This window comes from Halictus rubicundus, unplaced genomic scaffold (genome assembly GCF_050948215.1).
Source record: "Halictus rubicundus isolate RS-2024b unplaced genomic scaffold, iyHalRubi1_principal scaffold0029, whole genome shotgun sequence".
Classification (NCBI taxonomy): Eukaryota; Metazoa; Arthropoda; class Insecta; order Hymenoptera; family Halictidae; genus Halictus; species Halictus rubicundus.
The window spans coordinates 1,231,223-1,249,846 of record NW_027488570.1 but is presented as its reverse complement, the minus strand read 5'-3'; positions in this window follow the sequence as shown (position 1 = coordinate 1,249,846).

Here is an 18,624-nt window from a genome sequence, read left to right as displayed (position 1 = left end):
GTTAGTCACCCGTGCCCGACCGTCCGTGTCCCGCCGTAACCCTCGCGTTATCCCGCCGCGAACCTTGGCACGGCGAGCCAAATTCGGCCGCGAGGAACCGTTGTACGAGTTCCGCCGGGAAACGGACTCGTTACAACGTAACAACCTAACCAAATTATTTAAAACAAAACACTTGTCAACTACTCCGTATCACCCTCAAACCAATGGAGCACTCGAACGATCTCATTTAACTTTAAAAGATTACCTTAAACATTATGTAAAACCAAATCAAACAGACTGGGACGATTATTTACCTTTTGCCATGTTCAGCTATAACACGTCATTTCATAAAACAACTAACTACACACCATACGAACTACTGTTTGGATTTAAAGCATATTTGCCATCATCTATCGTCCAAGAACCCAAATTCCATTATACCTATGACGACTATATTAAATCCTTGCAATACAAATTAAATACATCATTCAAAACAGCACGAGAAAATATAATCAATTCAAAAAAGAGAAGTAAAACTTACTATGATAAAAAGGCTAACCCACAAGAATTTAATCCGGGCGATCTAATATGTATTTATAATAAACAAGGAAAGGCCAATCTATCAAAGAAACTGTGTCCAAACTTTAAAGGACCATACAAGATTATAAGAACATTTTCTGATAAAACAGTAGAAATTGAAATAGGCACACGCAAAAAACGATACCATACCAACTTATTGAAACATTTTGTTTCAGATGCGGACCCTTAACAATTTAATCATCTTCCTCCTCCTTTTTCCTTACGTAGTATGCTATATTTATAACAATACTCCTCATAACCTATCGAGTGGAATATTTTATAACAATTTAGGCGAAGCAAAGATCAGTAAGGCTACATTAACGCTACTTAGTTACGTAAATTTCACACATTTAAATGAAGCATTTGGAAAGGCAAGGCATCATTTCCTTCAATCACAAGATCTCTGTACATTGGTATCAAAAGAATCGTCAAAAACTAGTTATGCGAACTTTCACTGTGAACAAACATTAAAAATAATAGAAGATCAATTATCTGATATCACTGCGAAAGATGAAATGCTACACCATATAGTGGGCCAAAAATCACAATTTCGTAAACGTCGCGGACTTATTAATGGCGTATCATACGCTCTTAATTGGTTGTTCGGTACTCCAGATGCTGACGACGCACAATATTACACCGATAGTATCAACACTTTATTAAATGATAACAGACAGACACAAACTCTTCTAAAAACTCAAATACAGGTGATTTCTAGCACAATAAGAAATTTTAATAACTCGGTGGTTTCCTTAAAACGTAATGAAAATCAATTAAATAGCAACATTGAATTAATTAACAAGTTATCAATAGAAACAAATCACATCCTAGATGAGTTAAAGCTACAAAACGCTATTACACAGCATATAATGGCATTGTCTTTGTTTATCACTAGATTATCTAATCAATACGATGAATATATTAATTCAATAAATCTAGGCCGGCACGGCATACTATCACCACAAATTGTTACACCAAAAATCTTATTCGAAGAACTAACGAAGTACGAAGGACGTTACGAATTACCACTTCAAATCAACTATACGAATGTTCATTTGTATTATAAAATTCTACAGTTACATGTTTTATCAACCGAAGCCATAGTTATTTTTGTCATCAAAATACCTCTAGTTGACAAGAATTTATTTAATTTATACGAACTGATCCCTCTTCCGATGCAACACAACATTAGTAGCATCTTTTCCTATATTGAACCTCGACAACCCTTCTTATTAGTATCCCATTCCAAAACTTATTCCACATTCATAAAAGACCTGTCAAGTTGTACTGAGTATCTGGATCAACATTTTATCTGTCATGGTGTCCACATCAACAAAAGGACCGATCAAATCACGTGCGAAACACAACTCTTGTTTCCACAACTCGCAAGAATACTGAAAGATTGTCGAACGAGAACCTTCCAGGCTGAAGTGGAAACCTGGAAATATATAAAAAATAATCAATGGATCTACATACTACAACAACCCACTACTGTTACACTCCTGTGTGACAACAATCCCAACCACATGGAGGATATAGTACTACACCAAACTGGAATACTTCAATTGGAACCGTCCTGTAAAGGATACACGGATCTCTTCGTGTTGGAAACAACCAGCAGCTCAAGTCGGAACATATCACACTATGTACCAAAACTTGACATCACTACCGATGATTGCTGTCTCCTCAAACGAAGATTCAACAAGACGGTCCCGATCCAATTAACTCCGGTCAAATTAACGAACATAGACTTGACCGAATTAAGATATGCCAACAAAAAGCTAAGCGACTTTGATAAAATAGTAACGGACCAATTGAATAAACCATTTATAGTGCAACATACCAAATGGTACACTATTGGATTATCGGTTATCGGAGCGATAATATTTTTAATGGTCTGCATGAACTGTTGCCGTTGGATCGGTTGTTTAAATTTGTTGAAATGCGTATTTTGCTTTACAAAAAATCCGCGTAATGGCGATACCATTCCTCCGATGATAAAAAACTTTGTGAATTGCAACTTCCAACCGATGTACACTCGGAACACAACCTTACCCGGGATTTGGTCTCTTATGATCGAAATCGAGACGTCGCCCGTATAATATAAACCGTTCCAGAAGAACCACAGGGAGGCGCCCAATCAGCACGAACCCGAGGAAGAACCCCATCACGTAGGAGCACTACACCGTTGTAAATTGTATATAGTCATTTGCGTTAATTTATTTATATCCAATAAGCCATACATTTTTTTTTCTTTTTCTACTTCTCACTATTCTATCTTATACATATATTCTAGACCTCTCGAATAATTCCATATTTATACTTTACTAGCTGGTTCACATATATCATTTTTACTCCTCTAGCTACTGCGAAATATCTCATATGTTGATCTTAGCAAGTAAGCACCTATGTATATCGATCTAATAATCCTTTACTTATGTACACTTTTAGTTCTAACAAATTCATTCAAATATTGTAATCATTTTATAATTACGTTACTCAATTGTATTTCATTATATATTCATTTTGTATTATGTTTTATTATTAGTTCCGCGATTTAATTCTAAGACATTGCGTTCATCCTATTGAAGACTCCTTTTCTCATCGTCTTCAATTTTAATGGGGGGAGGTGTTGTATACCCGATAACCCTAGACTCTAGTTAAACACCAACGCATCATGATAATCATGCCATAGACACGTCAGCCAAAACCCTTGAATCATCAGAACCAAACAGACCCTTAGACTTTGTCTCTTCCACGCCATCCTTTCCACAACAAGCCTTTTCTACTCCCTTCCACATTTTCCTCTCGAAAGCTACATATATGTAGGAGCCCGTCGAAACAGAGTCAGAGCTTCTTCTTGCATATTTCAGTGCAGAAGGTTACATCGTTGTACCTTAAACTCGCCACCGTGTATACACTTAAATAAAACTCTTCTCGATTTTATTATAAACTGTTGTACTCGATTTCCAAACCCGGAATCCAACACTATTACTGTTGCTTATTAGACGTTACTTGTATTTATTAATATTTAAATATATAGCTTATGCTATATGTTTATTTCTGTGATATATATTGTCACGGGGCCCGCGTTTTCCGACCCGTCCGACGGACGAAAACCGGGGCCACGACGGGCTAGGCACGTTCGGCCGCGCGGAACGTGTTTCGCCCGGTGACAAACGGTACCCCGCAGGTTCGGCGTGTTTCCCGACGGAAGACTTTACCAGGTTCGGGACTCGAGACGGGCGCCAGACACTCGCAAGTGTCACACGAACGATTTCGAAAATTACGCGAGACGCTAATTATTCTGCCGAACCCCCGAGGACCGCGCGAGGGCCTGAATAGCGACAGTCCGGGCCAGGGTACTACGCGGAAGGAATGCGGGACGTTTCCCGCGGCGGAAAGGTTTCTCACGAAAGAAAGATAGACGAGAATGGGCTTCGACTTTACATTTATTAATCGTTCTGATTACAGCAGGCTGCCGGGGCGACCCGGCAGCGATGGAAACGAAGCCCGCGCGGTATCGTACAATCGTTCGACAGTTGGACGGTCGCTCGCGCTTATTTCTCCCGATTCTACTCTCCTACGCGTCGAATCCGATCGTAGGCGCGATGTACGGCAGCTATGAATGGCAATTCGCCGGTCGAGAAGCGACCGGATTCCGATGGAATACGCGGCAGCAAAGTTCTAACGACTGTGACCGTCGGAAACAGCCGGAAACGGCGGTACGGCCTACGTCGCGCCGTCCCACCGTGGGACACCCCCAGATTCGCAAATATCGCCAAAGGTCGGTATCGGAACGAATCCCTCGCCCGATGACCGACGGACGGTCTCACCCCCTTCGCGAATTCCCTCGAACCGCGATTCCCGGCGGGCGAGATTCCGTCTTTATTTCGACGGGAAGTCCGGCCGATTCGCAAAACGCTTACCGAGCCAACGCGAAACTAATAAAGACACGAAAAGAAGCCTAGTCGGCACTTACCACCCGGCAGCGTGGTTACTAAGCGGTGTCGCTCGCTCGATGGTCTGCAGCGTGACCTCGTCCTTCCGGCAGCAATAGGTCGTACAAGAAAACTGACTCTTTTAAGCAATAGTAGAAGGTCTAATCCCGACTATATCTGGCGGCACAGTCCTATTTCGCGAAGCCTCGCAAACGCGGAAGCGAGGCGTCCCCCACTTTCCTCATTTTTCCCGCTCCCGCGCGACGCTCGGACCTATTACTCGCTCGCACGCGTCAGGGCCGCACCTAGCGGTCCGGGGCCTCCGGCAACAAACTTATTGGGTAGCGCGCTTCCGATGACACGCGTTGATTGGCCAACTCCCGCTGAGGAAGACCTCGGGCCTATCCCTTCACGGATCCTCTTCAATTTTTCCGGGCGAGGCGACGACGAGGTCGAGATGAAGGCCTTCTCTGATCCGTAATTCCTCGGCGGCGCCTCCGGGTTGGCAAACCCGGGCTCGGTGTCGTCCTCGATGTATCCTTGCGGGCGTCCTTTGTAGCCGGTCCCTCAGCGTTCCTTTCCGGATTTTCCGCGCTCCTGGGAGAGGTGAAAAGTATCCGGGCCCCCCAGGGACCCGGTCACGGTCCTGCAACTTCTCGTCGCGCCAAGTGGCGCGGCGTTTAAACCGCGTCAATTTCTGGATCTGGGGTCTCGGGTGCTCCCAGGGAGATCGATCACGGCAGCCGTTGTTGCCGCGATGCTGCCAAAGGGTGGCCCGGTCTTTCGACCTTGATCGGCGGGACGTGGACAAATATGCCACGTCACAACTCCTCCCCCCCCGGGGGAGACCGGGCCCCACCGGTGGCAGCCACCGACTAGGCTTCCGCGGGCTCGGCAGCGAACTCTCACCCTGGGGATGCCCCTAGGTTTACGCAAAAATGAATCATAATATCAGACGAATACCCATCATCAATATAATCTACGACAAATACTTACTGGACGAGTCACAAAGGTTCGGGCGAGACACTTTCTTCCGGCCAGCATCAACTTATCGCTATTCACTAAAGCGAGGTCCGCACGCGTAGGGAGTTCGAGGGGTGGTTATAGCGCGGGCTAAATAATCGGACTCTGGGTGTTGTACTAAATATTCGATTTATTAGTTCGAGGGACTTTACTGTCCCCGGCAGCCTTGTATTCTCACTCATATAAAAAAATTTTAACAACAAAAAAAAACTTGGTCCTGTCCCTCCTCCGCTACGGCAGCGTCTTACCCTATTTGTTCACATTCGCTCCCCAATTGTTCGCTCGCTTTCACTCACACTCACTCATACTCGGCAGCTTACAAAAAAAAATCTTAGCAAAGTAGTGTGCGCTCAGTCACCCACGCATTCTCTTGATACGGCAATAGGAGATCAAAGACTCTCTATCGGCAACGAAATTAAATATTATTATATGCGGGTCGGCAGCAAACGGAAAAAAAAAATAAGGCGAGAAAAGAAGCAATCTATTCTATTCGGGTCGCAAATTCCCGTGGCCAGGGGAGCGAGGGCGTTCGAACCTCACGGCAGCGCGTCAGGGAAGCTTCTTAGGGCTGAAGCTGCTTCAGGTCCCAAGGGTGATGAGGCCCTCCCGCCTTCCAAGTGGGTCCACACTTCGGGCAGGACTTCAGGGTGTAGCCCATGCGGCCACACCGAAAGCAATAGGTAGTCTCGGGGCCCGAGCAGAATCGATGCTTGTGGTCGGGAGCCCCGCATCTCCAGCACCCATTCTGTCTGTCCCGGAGGGTTACCACCTCCAGGCGGGTTACCGGTTGTACGGCAGCAGGTGGAGGGGTCACCTTGGGCAACACCCAGAACGTGGGCTCTCGTCTCTCTTCTGGGTAGAAGGTGTGGTTGGCGGGGGTCCATCGTGTCCGCGACAGAGCTTCTCGACGTCGCTTCTCCGCTTCCTCTCTCGCTTCCTCCTCCGCTCGCCGACGTCTAAAGGAGTCCAGGGCGACTCGGTGGGCTTCTTCGAACGCGGTCGCTCGGGGTTGGCCTGGAGAGGGTGGTTCCCAGAACCCGGCAGCAGTCTTATAGGGTACCATCGTGGAGGTTCCCGGGTGGTTGCGGGGTTCGCCTGTCATCGGGTTGACTAGTAACCCGGTAGTGGGGCTTCCGGTATGGCGGAGCGCGCCCGGGGTCTGCGGCTCGGATACGGACCGCAAGGTCTCGTCCTCTGCGGTGTCGTCCGGCTCTTCCTCCTCGACCGGCAGCTCACAGGTGTTGTCGTGTTCGGGTAGGTCGGTTTCCTCCGAGGCTTCCGGCTGTCCCTCTTCGACTTGGGGTTGGTCATCGTCGTCCGGCACCTCACTCTCGGTTCGGCCGGTCGACTCCGGCCTCCCCGTCTCCGTTTCGTCCGCCGGCAGCTGGTCCATTACTTCGGCTTCCTCCTGGGCCATGGGCTCAGGGTCCACCGGCAGCTCCTCTATCTGACCGTCTAGGGTCTCGTCCAGTCCCTGCGCCGAGTCGCCCTGCGACCGGCAGGATCTGGGCTCGTCGTCATCAGCGGACTCATATGTCGTGTCTGAGTCGGTCGAGGGCTCGCCCACGGCTACTTCCACATCCGGCGCGCAATCCGGCACTCTGCAGGGGATGGTGATGGTCTTCCTCCAGGTTTGAGTGCTCACCGTTCGCCGCCCCGAATATTCTTCCTTGTTGAGGTACTCCCGGAGGAGCTGGATCGCGGCGCGGCGGTCTGCCGGAGCACTCACGGCCCTCAACGCCTCGTCCAATCTGACGATTGCAGGGCTCGGCTCCATTCTTTTCTTCCGGCAGCTTATTTTCTCTTTTTTTTTTCAGAGAGGCGTCACGATACTGAAATGAAACTCTTCTCTTTAGTTCTGGCTCTCTCGTTCTCGTGATGGAAGGAACGTTTTCAGATCGCTGACGTGGACTTTGCCTAAGCCCTTGCCGGTCTCGGTCGCTACGCAATATACGACCGGCGAAATCTTTTTCGTGATAACTACGGGCCCTGTATATTTCGGTACTAATTTCGCCGCTACGTGTTGCGCTGCCGATGATAATACGCGTTGCCGTTTTAAAACCTTATCCCCTACCTCGAACTCCCGATCTCGGTGTCGCAAATTGTAGTGTCGCGCCTGGCGATTATACGCATCTTCCAGGTTTTCTATCACCCAGCTCCTCAATAACGGCAGCTGGGTAACCCGCTCTTTCCACTTCGCGGTGGATCCTAATTCGAGATCTATAGGCGGCTCTACCTCCGCTCGCACGCATTTGGCCGGTCGCGGTTCTCGCCCGAAATTTAAAAAGGCTGGGGAAGCCTGTATTACTGAGTGTCTTGCTGTGTTGTACGCGAAACGGAACTGGGGTAGATTCACGTCCCAGTCCCTATGATCCCTTCCAATATATGCTACTATCATTGTTTTCAGAACCCTGTTGACGCGTTCCACCGGGTTTGCTTGCGGGTGGTACGGGGGAGTCGTAGTGAGCCGAATCCCGTAGTCTTCGGCAAGGTCGCGCAAACATTTGTTCACAAATTCGGTGCCGTTGTCCGTCACCAGCACGTCAGGGGTTCCCCACCGGGAGAAAACTAACCCCTCTAGAACCTCGGCAATTTTCGGACCGGTCGCACGTCGTAGCGGGGCGCACTCTATCCATTTTGTGAAAAGATCTTGAATCACTAAGAGGTATACGTGACCGGACCTGCTAGGAGGGAACGGGCCCATAATATCGGCAGCTACCACGGACCACGGCATGTCGATACGGCGCCGACCCATCAACCCGGAAGGGAGTGTTTGCTCCACTTTCGTGAGTTGACAAGTTGTACAGCGTCTTACATATTCTACCACAGTACGATACATGCCGGGCCAGTAATAGCGAGTCGCGATTCTATAATAGGTCTTTTCAATACCTAAGTGTCCGGCCTGTGGGCTATCGTGCGCCTCCTGCAGGATCTCGGTCCGTCGTTCTTCGGGGACCACCAACTTCCACTCGTCCCCGTCTTGCCCTAGCGTTTCCGCGATAAGTGGATCCGTTCTTCGGCAATATAACTCCCCGCTACGGATGGACCAGTCTTTAAATTTGTCCGGGTTTTTCTCGACCTCCGCGAATTTTCCCTCGTACCAACTCGCGCGTACTACGGCAGCTATTTGAGTTTCCCCCCCAATGACACCCCCCCCCTCAAAAACGCGCGAGAGGGCGTCCGGCACCTTATTTAATGCGCCCTGCCTGTAAACAACCTGAAAATCGTATTCCAGTAGTTGTAGGGCCCAACGTGCTAATCTTCCTGACGGGTTCTGTAATTTTCTTAACCATCGCAAACTATTATGATCTGTTATTACGGTGAATTTATACCCCTCTAAATATGCGCGAAATTTTTGTACCGCCCAAACTATCGCTAGACATTCTAATTCCGTCGCGGAATATTTTCTCTCCGGCAGCGTGAGAGACCTACTGGCGAACGCGATTACTTTTTCGACTCCCTCGACCTCCTGTGTTAATACGGCGCCTAATCCTACCGTGCTCGCATCCGTCTGCAAGGTGAACGGGAGTTCGAAATCAGGGCACGAAAGGGTTGGTGCCGTTGCGATCGTATCCCTCAGGGTTTCGAAGGCGGTTTGTTGTCCGTCCTCCCATTCCCATACCCGATCTTTCCGCAGTAAGCTGTTCAGCGGTTCGGCAAGTGTTGCGAATCTCGGAATGAATCTCCTATACCAGGATGCCATTCCCAGAAATCGCCGCACCTGTTTTACGTTTTTCGGGGGAGGGTACGTCAAGATTGGTTTTATCTTGTCGGCATCCACCTTTAGCCCCTCGTGACTGACCACGAATCCTAAATAGCGGACTTGCTGGCGACAAAATTCGCATTTTTCGGGATTGATTATTAATCCGGCAGCTTTGATACGTTTCAGCACGCGGTCTAGCCATTCTAGATGTTCGTCGAATGTTTTCGTGACAATAATTATGTCGTCTAAATATGCGAACGCGTGGGGTTCCATTTCTGGCCCTATTAAACGATCTAGTAAACGTTGGAAGGTGGCCGGTGCTCCCGTGAGCCCATACGGCATGCGGCGGAAATGAAACAATCCTTTGCCCGGTACCGTGAACGCCGTGATTTCGCGACTTCCCGGTTCTAAGGGGATTTGGAAGTACGCCTGGCTGAGATCAAGTGTCGAAATGTATTTCGCGGCGCGTAGCTTGTCTAGTATCTGCGTCATGAGTGGTAAGGGGTACGCGTCTTTTCTAGAGACCTCGTTTACTTTTCTAAAATCGAGACAGAATCGATATTTCCCGTTTGGTTTCTTGACCATCACTATTGGACTTGACCAGCCGCTTTGTGACGGTTCGATTATGCCATCCGCTAATAAGGTATCTACTTCCTTGTATATTGCTTCCTGCACTTTAGGAGAGACGGCATAATATCTCTGTTTTATAGGCGGGTGGTCGCCAACGTCTATTTTGTGGCTAATCAAGTCGGTCAACCCCGTCATCTTTTCGAACTCCGGCAGCGAAGTCTCTAGAAATTTTTCCAATTTAACCTTCTCTATGTCGGTTAATTTTTGTAACCCGCAGCAAATCGTCGCGTGGGGGGTATCGCTGAAACTAAACGTTTCCTCCGGCCGTTCTGCAAAATACCAAATAGTCCGGTGGTATTCCGCGACAATTCCGAATTTTGCTATTGCATCTATCCCTAATAATACCGGTGTTACTAGGTTGTCTAACACGCGTGCTAATAAGTGGCATTCTTTACTCCCGATTCTTAATTTGAATTTCGCTTCTTCCGTTGCTCGATCTACGGCAGCTGTTGCTAAAAGGAAATAGCATGGACGTTCCGTTCTTTTTAACTTTATTTCTCCGGCATCTATTTTAGTGATTACGGCCCGGCTTATAAATGTTATCGTAGACCCCGAGTCTACTAATACGCGAACCGGCAGCTTTCCGATATATGCTTTTATTGTTAGTACCGGCGGTGTTTTTACTTTTTCTTTTAACTCGACGCGGGCCGATATTAGTTCGGGTGAAGTCTCTCCGGCCCCTCCGAGCGACTTCTCTTCTCGTTTCCCGTGAATCTATTACATTTGCGGCATCTTTTTATTGTGACTCCCTCCGCTCCGCAGCTGTAGCAATGCAGCCGAGGCTCTTCGCGACAATCTCGCGACATATGCCCGGTCTTACGGCAGTTCCAGCATATTAGCGATGTTTTCCCGCTCGTGCGTTGTTTGTCGCGCGGCGGTACTTGACGCTTGTCGTCTTTTCCGGAGGTTTCTGTCCGTTGCGTTGAGGTGTTACGCGGCCGTATCATTTTTCTTTCTGATTTCACGTTTCGATTCTCGCGGGTAGGGCTGGAGGATTTTTCGCTGGATCCCTCGCTATCAACGTTTGAAACGGCAGCCATTGCATACGCGTATTCATTATTATTCCATTTCCCTTTTCCCTGTTGTTTTTGGCGGGGGTATCGATATGGGTCGTATGCGAAGCTTGGGTGGGCCATTTCGGACGCTCTTGGGTTATGTCTTGTCGTCATGTTCGTCTGTCGGTCTGCTTCTAATAATTCGTCTTCTAATTGTTCCAGCGTTACTATTGTCGTCAGTGCTATTGCCTGTCTAATAATTGGTTTCGCGCCCCAATATACTTTCCGAATCTTTTTATCTTCCGGCCACGATGGGTTTAATTTGTTAAACATTGCCCGCATTATTACAATGTAATCGCGTACTGGCTCATTTTCCCCTTGATAGCGATCTTTAATATTTCTTTCCAGTGTTTCACGATACTCGGGATCCCCGAAGAATTTCCTAAATTCGGTAACAAATTTATTCCACGACGTCCATTTATTTTCCCGCGTTTCGTACCAATGGGCCGCTATCCCGTCTAAACATACCGGCAGACAGCGTAATAGATTTTCGTCCGCGATACTACAATATTTACGTTGTTTCATTAGGCCATCCAGGAAGGATTCCGAATCCTCTCCTGGTGCTCCTGAGAATTTTATTCGCCATTTACGCATTATTTCTGCGGTTGGCGTGCCTCGGTAAAATGACTCGCGTGATATGCTCGGCGGCCTCGCTTTAGAATAGCTTGGTTTCATTCCGGATACGAGGTATAAGGGGTTCGATCTCGGTTCATCATCGCGAAATTCCGGCATCGGTTCTTGAGTGTTAAAGTTCGGTACCGGCAACGTAAAATTTTTCGGCGGTGATCTTTCCGCCCATTTATTGTTTTCGGTGTTTGGTTCTGCGTCGGACAAAGGCCATTCATCCGATGCTTCCCCGTAGACCGACTTCGCTTCCCCCTCGTCCCCCTCGTCGAGTTCTGGCTTGAGCATGTCGCTCATCTGTTTACTATTTCCCGAGTCCCTTTGTATCGCGTTACTTCGCATTTCAGGCAAGGCTATAAATTCCCGGTCTGTTTATGTTTTGGTTACCTCGCTCGGGCGAGGCGACCTCGGCCGATGTCCTTGCCGCCGTACGCGTACGAACAATAGGTCCCTTGTCCCAATCGGCAACAGAAAAACTATCTCTAAATTCCTCGCTAATGTATCGGGTGTGTTCGCGTGTTTCGAAATTTTATTCCGGCAGCGTGAATTGATTTTCCTATTCGTACGGCTTTCCCCAGCAATTTTTACAACGTTAATTATGGTTTGTCGCTAATTGTGTGTTATTTCGCTAAATGTTTTTCGCTATTTACGCGAGATTGTTTCGCCAATGTTTCGTTTCCCGATCGCCAATCTTATTTTCGTACGTTTGACGACTACAAAGACGGCACGTTTCCCGACGGCACAATTCCTACGAAACGTTTTCTCAAAACGTCCCTTCCATCACCGCAAATTACATATATAAATGACACATAGCATATTAAATAAGCAGTACATTTGAACATTATATCATCAATTTCAATTCAATATCATTCAGTGCAATTCAATTAGGCATCAATAATAAATAACAACTCTTTCAATAAGGCATCACAAATAATTCAGTTCAACATATCATCGTAAATAATTCTCCACTTCATCAAGTACTATCTTTCCATTTTTACTTGCATTTCCGAAGAACTACATTAGTTATAAAATTACGGATTTACTAAAAATGTAACCGAATAAGCAGTGGATTGACAAAGCACTTATACACGTTACGGAATAAATTAGCAAACAGTATAATAAATACGAGGTAACAAAAATAAAATCACAGAATAACAAAATAAATTAGAAAACAGCGGAATAAATACGCGATTTACTAACTAAAATCCAAACTTAACGAAATAAATTAAGAAATAACGAAATAAAATGAAAACATAACAGAATAAATTAAGAAATAACGAAATTACTCTTGAATTAATTAAATAATGTAAGAAATCACAAAATAAATACACGACTCTTCGGATTACTAAATCGGCAGCTAATGTAATTACTAATGGAACTGAACTTTTTGTCTTTTGATCAGTTGTAATATTATTTTCTTAATTATTTACTCGAATTTGTACTTGATTCCATGGAGGTTCACAACATTGTATGGTCATTATACGTGGTTTTCTTTCCCTTGTGTTTCCGGGATCCGCAGAATGACCATTTATCACATATCAATTGAAATATTTTTCAAATAAATTGCCCATTTTCATGAATAGTTAACATTTCACAAATACCATATCACAGTAAATAACATTTCATAAACAGTATCATAGCATGTCACAATAAATTGCATTTCATAGATAATATAACATCATAAAATTATCAATCAATTTTCAATCTCGGTAACGTTGGCTCGTTTTGTAGCGTTTCTCTATTTATTCGCGACGCAGGTATTCGTCTTCACGACGCGACGGCACCGATCGCGTTCCGACCTTGTTTCCGGCCACACGATAGAATTTACGTGAGAGTCCCGCACTCTTCGCGTATCTCTTTTCTATGGAAAAAGCCCTTTCTCAGTTTACTTTCCCGGCGAGATATCCAGATGTTCGGGCGCCAATTTGTCACGGGGCCCGCGTTTTCCGACCCGTCCGACGGACGAAAACCGGGGCCACGACGGGCTAGGCACGTTCGGCCGCGCGGAACGTGTTTCGCCCGGTGACAAACGGTACCCCGCAGGTTCGGCGTGTTTCCCGACGGAAGACTTTACCAGGTTCGGGACTCGAGACGGGCGCCAGACACTCGCAAGTGTCACACGAACGATTTCGAAAATTACGCGAGACGCTAATTATTCTGCCGAACCCCCGAGGACCGCGCGAGGGCCTGAATAGCGACAGTCCGGGCCAGGGTACTACGCGGAAGGAATGCGGGACGTTTCCCGCGGCGGAAAGGTTTCTCACGAAAGAAAGATAGACGAGAATGGGCTTCGACTTTACATTTATTAATCGTTCTGATTACAGCAGGCTGCCGGGGCGACCCGGCAGCGATGGAAACGAAGCCCGCGCGGTATCGTACAATCGTTCGACAGTTGGACGGTCGCTCGCGCTTATTTCTCCCGATTCTACTCTCCTACGCGTCGAATCCGATCGTAGGCGCGATGTACGGCAGCTATGAATGGCAATTCGCCGGTCGAGAAGCGACCGGATTCCGATGGAATACGCGGCAGCAAAGTTCTAACGACTGTGACCGTCGGAAACAGCCGGAAACGGCGGTACGGCCTACGTCGCGCCGTCCCACCGTGGGACACCCCCAGATTCGCAAATATCGCCAAAGGTCGGTATCGGAACGAATCCCTCGCCCGATGACCGACGGACGGTCTCACCCCCTTCGCGAATTCCCTCGAACCGCGATTCCCGGCGGGCGAGATTCCGTCTTTATTTCGACGGGAAGTCCGGCCGATTCGCAAAACGCTTACCGAGCCAACGCGAAACTAATAAAGACACGAAAAGAAGCCTAGTCGGCACTTACCACCCGGCAGCGTGGTTACTAAGCGGTGTCGCTCGCTCGATGGTCTGCAGCGTGACCTCGTCCTTCCGGCAGCAATAGGTCGTACAAGAAAACTGACTCTTTTAAGCAATAGTAGAAGGTCTAATCCCGACTATATCTGGCGGCACAGTCCTATTTCGCGAAGCCTCGCAAACGCGGAAGCGAGGCGTCCCCCACTTTCCTCATTTTTCCCGCTCCCGCGCGACGCTCGGACCTATTACTCGCTCGCACGCGTCAGGGCCGCACCTAGCGGTCCGGGGCCTCCGGCAACAAACTTATTGGGTAGCGCGCTTCCGATGACACGCGTTGATTGGCCAACTCCCGCTGAGGAAGACCTCGGGCCTATCCCTTCACGGATCCTCTTCAATTTTTCCGGGCGAGGCGACGACGAGGTCGAGATGAAGGCCTTCTCTGATCCGTAATTCCTCGGCGGCGCCTCCGGGTTGGCAAACCCGGGCTCGGTGTCGTCCTCGATGTATCCTTGCGGGCGTCCTTTGTAGCCGGTCCCTCAGCGTTCCTTTCCGGATTTTCCGCGCTCCTGGGAGAGGTGAAAAGTATCCGGGCCCCCCAGGGACCCGGTCACGGTCCTGCAACTTCTCGTCGCGCCAAGTGGCGCGGCGTTTAAACCGCGTCAATTTCTGGATCTGGGGTCTCGGGTGCTCCCAGGGAGATCGATCACGGCAGCCGTTGTTGCCGCGATGCTGCCAAAGGGTGGCCCGGTCTTTCGACCTTGATCGGCGGGACGTGGACAAATATGCCACGTCACAATATAGTAATAACTAGAATAATATTTTATCGACGCGATATTGACCTTTTCTTCAGCAGATTAAATCTACGTATGGTGACTTTTACCAACTTACTATGTATATATAAACTATATTGTAATGTATTCATTTTATAAACTAAGGTATACTTATTTTTCTTATATGTATTGTATACCATACACTGTGTTCAGGATTCAAGCGTTGGAATTCGGCGGCTATTGTCTTGGCGGGCGACCGCTGTTTCATACGGTTTTTGTCTCGTATGTCAACACGCGGCAAGAACGCGTGTCGCTCTCATTGACCGAATTTCAACGCTTGAATCCTTCAAATCGAGACAAACAAGGATTATCCGATTCGGGAGCACCAATCACGGTGCTCCACATTCGATGGTCCTTGTTATTTAAGGCACCTGCGCGTGCCTTCTCGCTCTCTTCATGTTCGCCTCTCGCATCGCTCTTGTAACTTTCGTCAGTCGTCAAGGTATATTCGAATAGTACTGTACTAGTTCTCGCGCCCGTTCCCTGATCTCTCGCGCTCACAAAATACTCGTTTGTATTTTTCTCGCGCTCTTTCGCGCCGCGTTCCGAGCCTTCTGCTTCGCGCCAAGATCTCCGTCGTCCGCGTCGAAGATTTCCGCCTCGCGACGGCACGTGCTCCGTGGCGTCCAAGATCTCCGTTCCGCGATCCGACGGCAGAAGTTTGCTCGCGCCAAGATCTCCGCTCGTCCGCCGGCTCGCGCTTCTCACGGCGCATTGTAATTGCGAGTACCATATTAAAAGTGCAGTTCCACCTTTAATCCTCGCTCTCTCTCTCTCTCTCTCTCTCTGTCTCAACCTCTCATTGACCCATCCAGTGGATTCGTTTGCGCGCTCAAATCTGAGTGGTCCCGGCAGCAGGCTGCTCCGACCGTCGGTCGACGCCGAAACACACTGTATTGTGACCATACACTTGTCAGAGTAGCAACCTAACCTATTACATAACATGGCTATATCACTCGGTGAACCACTTGTAAATCTATATTGAACTAATTTTATGTAGCCTAATTTCTTAATAATAAGATACTTAATATTGTGCATATGGCGAGTAAATCTTTTTATTCGATTAAATTTGTCTATTTAACGATTTTAAATTTCGAGCACGTGGCTTTGTACGAACACGTGTCAATGCACTTCAACACATTCAATTAACCTTTTAAACGACTTTTACGGGGTAAAGACCACTCGCACACGTTTTGTTATTTATTTCACTGCACTCTGCGTATGATTACCACTACTGACTGTTTTTATTTTTCTGAATTTCATGCATTTATCTCAGTTTAACTTCACATTCACGCACGTGGCTGTAATCTGTCGAGTACGTGTTTGACATTATGTACACATTATTTTTTTTAACCAAGATTAGAACGTACAGCTTAATTGTTTTTTATGAAATATGTAACTAACATATAAATCTGTTTGGGATTGGCTGAGCGTGACGACAGATCTCGCACGCGAGATCCACCGCGCCGCCCCACTATTGGCGGGTGCTCGTGTCGCCGCGAGATCGACGGTCGATCAACGGCGAGTCGTGCTGTTGCGTCGCAGTGTGGTGGAATAGGGATTTTGGTTGTGGGTTCGAGTGCCCGTGGAGCACTGAAGCGCTCTGCTCGTGGAAGTTAAGAAATAAACTTTGTACACAGAGTTAAAGGCGAAAAAACTGTTGTAGATTTTATTAGAAGATGTAACTCCCTCAGTTCTACAATGAGTTCTGTGTCATCCTGGAGCTTCGAATCCTTTTTCTAGCTTCTTCCTTCTCGTCTCGCTTCCTTAGCCAATAGGAAAATTGGGATCTTCTGGCTAGGCGTTGATTCGTCGGATCACTCGTCTTCCGGTTGCTGCTTGATGGTGATTGGTAGTGGATGGATCTTATTAGCGCACGCACGGGAGTGGGGTACGCATGAGGGTGAAGCCCCGCCAAAACAAGGGACGTGGGGCCATGTGGGACCGAACAAGAGAGAGGTCCGAGGGAGTTCCAAGAGGTCCTTGACTCAGAATTTATGACCTCTTGTCCTTAACTGATTCCGGACTTCGACTATCCCTAATTTATGTAGAATTGGAGAAGCTACTCTAAGAGGCTGCGTGACTTCCTCTAAATTCCGCAATTAGTCTCGCCGACTCGAATTTCGTCAAGGATCTCTATGGAACTCTCCCGGTCTTTCTTTACCTACTCTAAACAAATAAAATACGTATGTATGAAATACGCGATTACATCTTATATTTAAATTTGCCTCTCCGCGCCATTAATCGATGCTATATATATATCTAGCTATGTTCGCGTGGTCAACTGGCCACGCTACAGTGTCATAGGCTGTCGCCGCCGGATTGATTATCGACGCGATAATAGAAATTCTATTGGCCCGGGTTCAAATTCGGCAAGTCATCGTTCCGGCGGTGATAGGAAACCGCTCGCGGCTCGCCGACGACCAGATCGTTAGTTCATCTCAAACCGTTAACATCGCGAAATAGTTCCTCTCTTAAAATCGTTAGTAAGTAGCTAAGACGTCGCGCGTCGTGGGACCGGTCTAGCTACAGCGATTCGGTATCTGGATTCTCAGCCGCTCAGCTGACAATAATTCTGCAATTCTCTCGGTTTCATACATTTATTATAACCTGAAGTCCAACCTGTGGGCTTCACATTGTACATATTCTTTTGTAAAATTACTCAGTGTAAGTGACGACCGTTCGACGGTAGAATAAAGTGCTCGTCCCGCACAGCAGAGTTTATTTTCCGTCCCAATCCGTAACAAAATCTGATATACAAAATCTCTAATTAATATAAATCGAGTATAATATTAATTGTAATGATACGTACACTCTGCACCACGAGAGAACCGTACCGTTTCGCGCAGCTCGACTGGCCGCGGAAGGCGCTGCGAACCTCACAACTCCCACTCCACCATCCACTCCCCACTGTGACTTTCATATACGCGGTGTGCCTATTCCCACCTATTCCTATTCGCACTATTCCTACCGACACTTCACGTATACCTATTCCTACCGCGACCGGTCAAATGACCGGTCTTTAGCACAACTTATATTTTTTAATATAGAATGAAGATAATAGCCAATTTGACAGTATAAAAATATAGTTTCTTTTATTTAGGAGTATATAATGTATATTTTATTCGTTTTCACCGCATAATATTTCGTTTACTATACCCTGTTTGGCCTGATGTTCCCCTAAAAATATTATGAATAGGTGCTCTTCCAGGATTAGACCCTTCTTTTACTTCTTGCCAAACAGTTCCGTCTACAGCAGTTTCGAAGACGTCTAGGCATCTCCTTCGGCTATGATTTTATTTATTTTACAGCCATAGTAGATAAGACGGTGTAAGAAAATCCGAGGTTCTCGACCGCTTCGGATACCAATCAGGCAAATAAACACCGCGAGGCCGATAGGCGAGCGAGAACTGTAAACACTTTGAAGGGCCGTAAAGC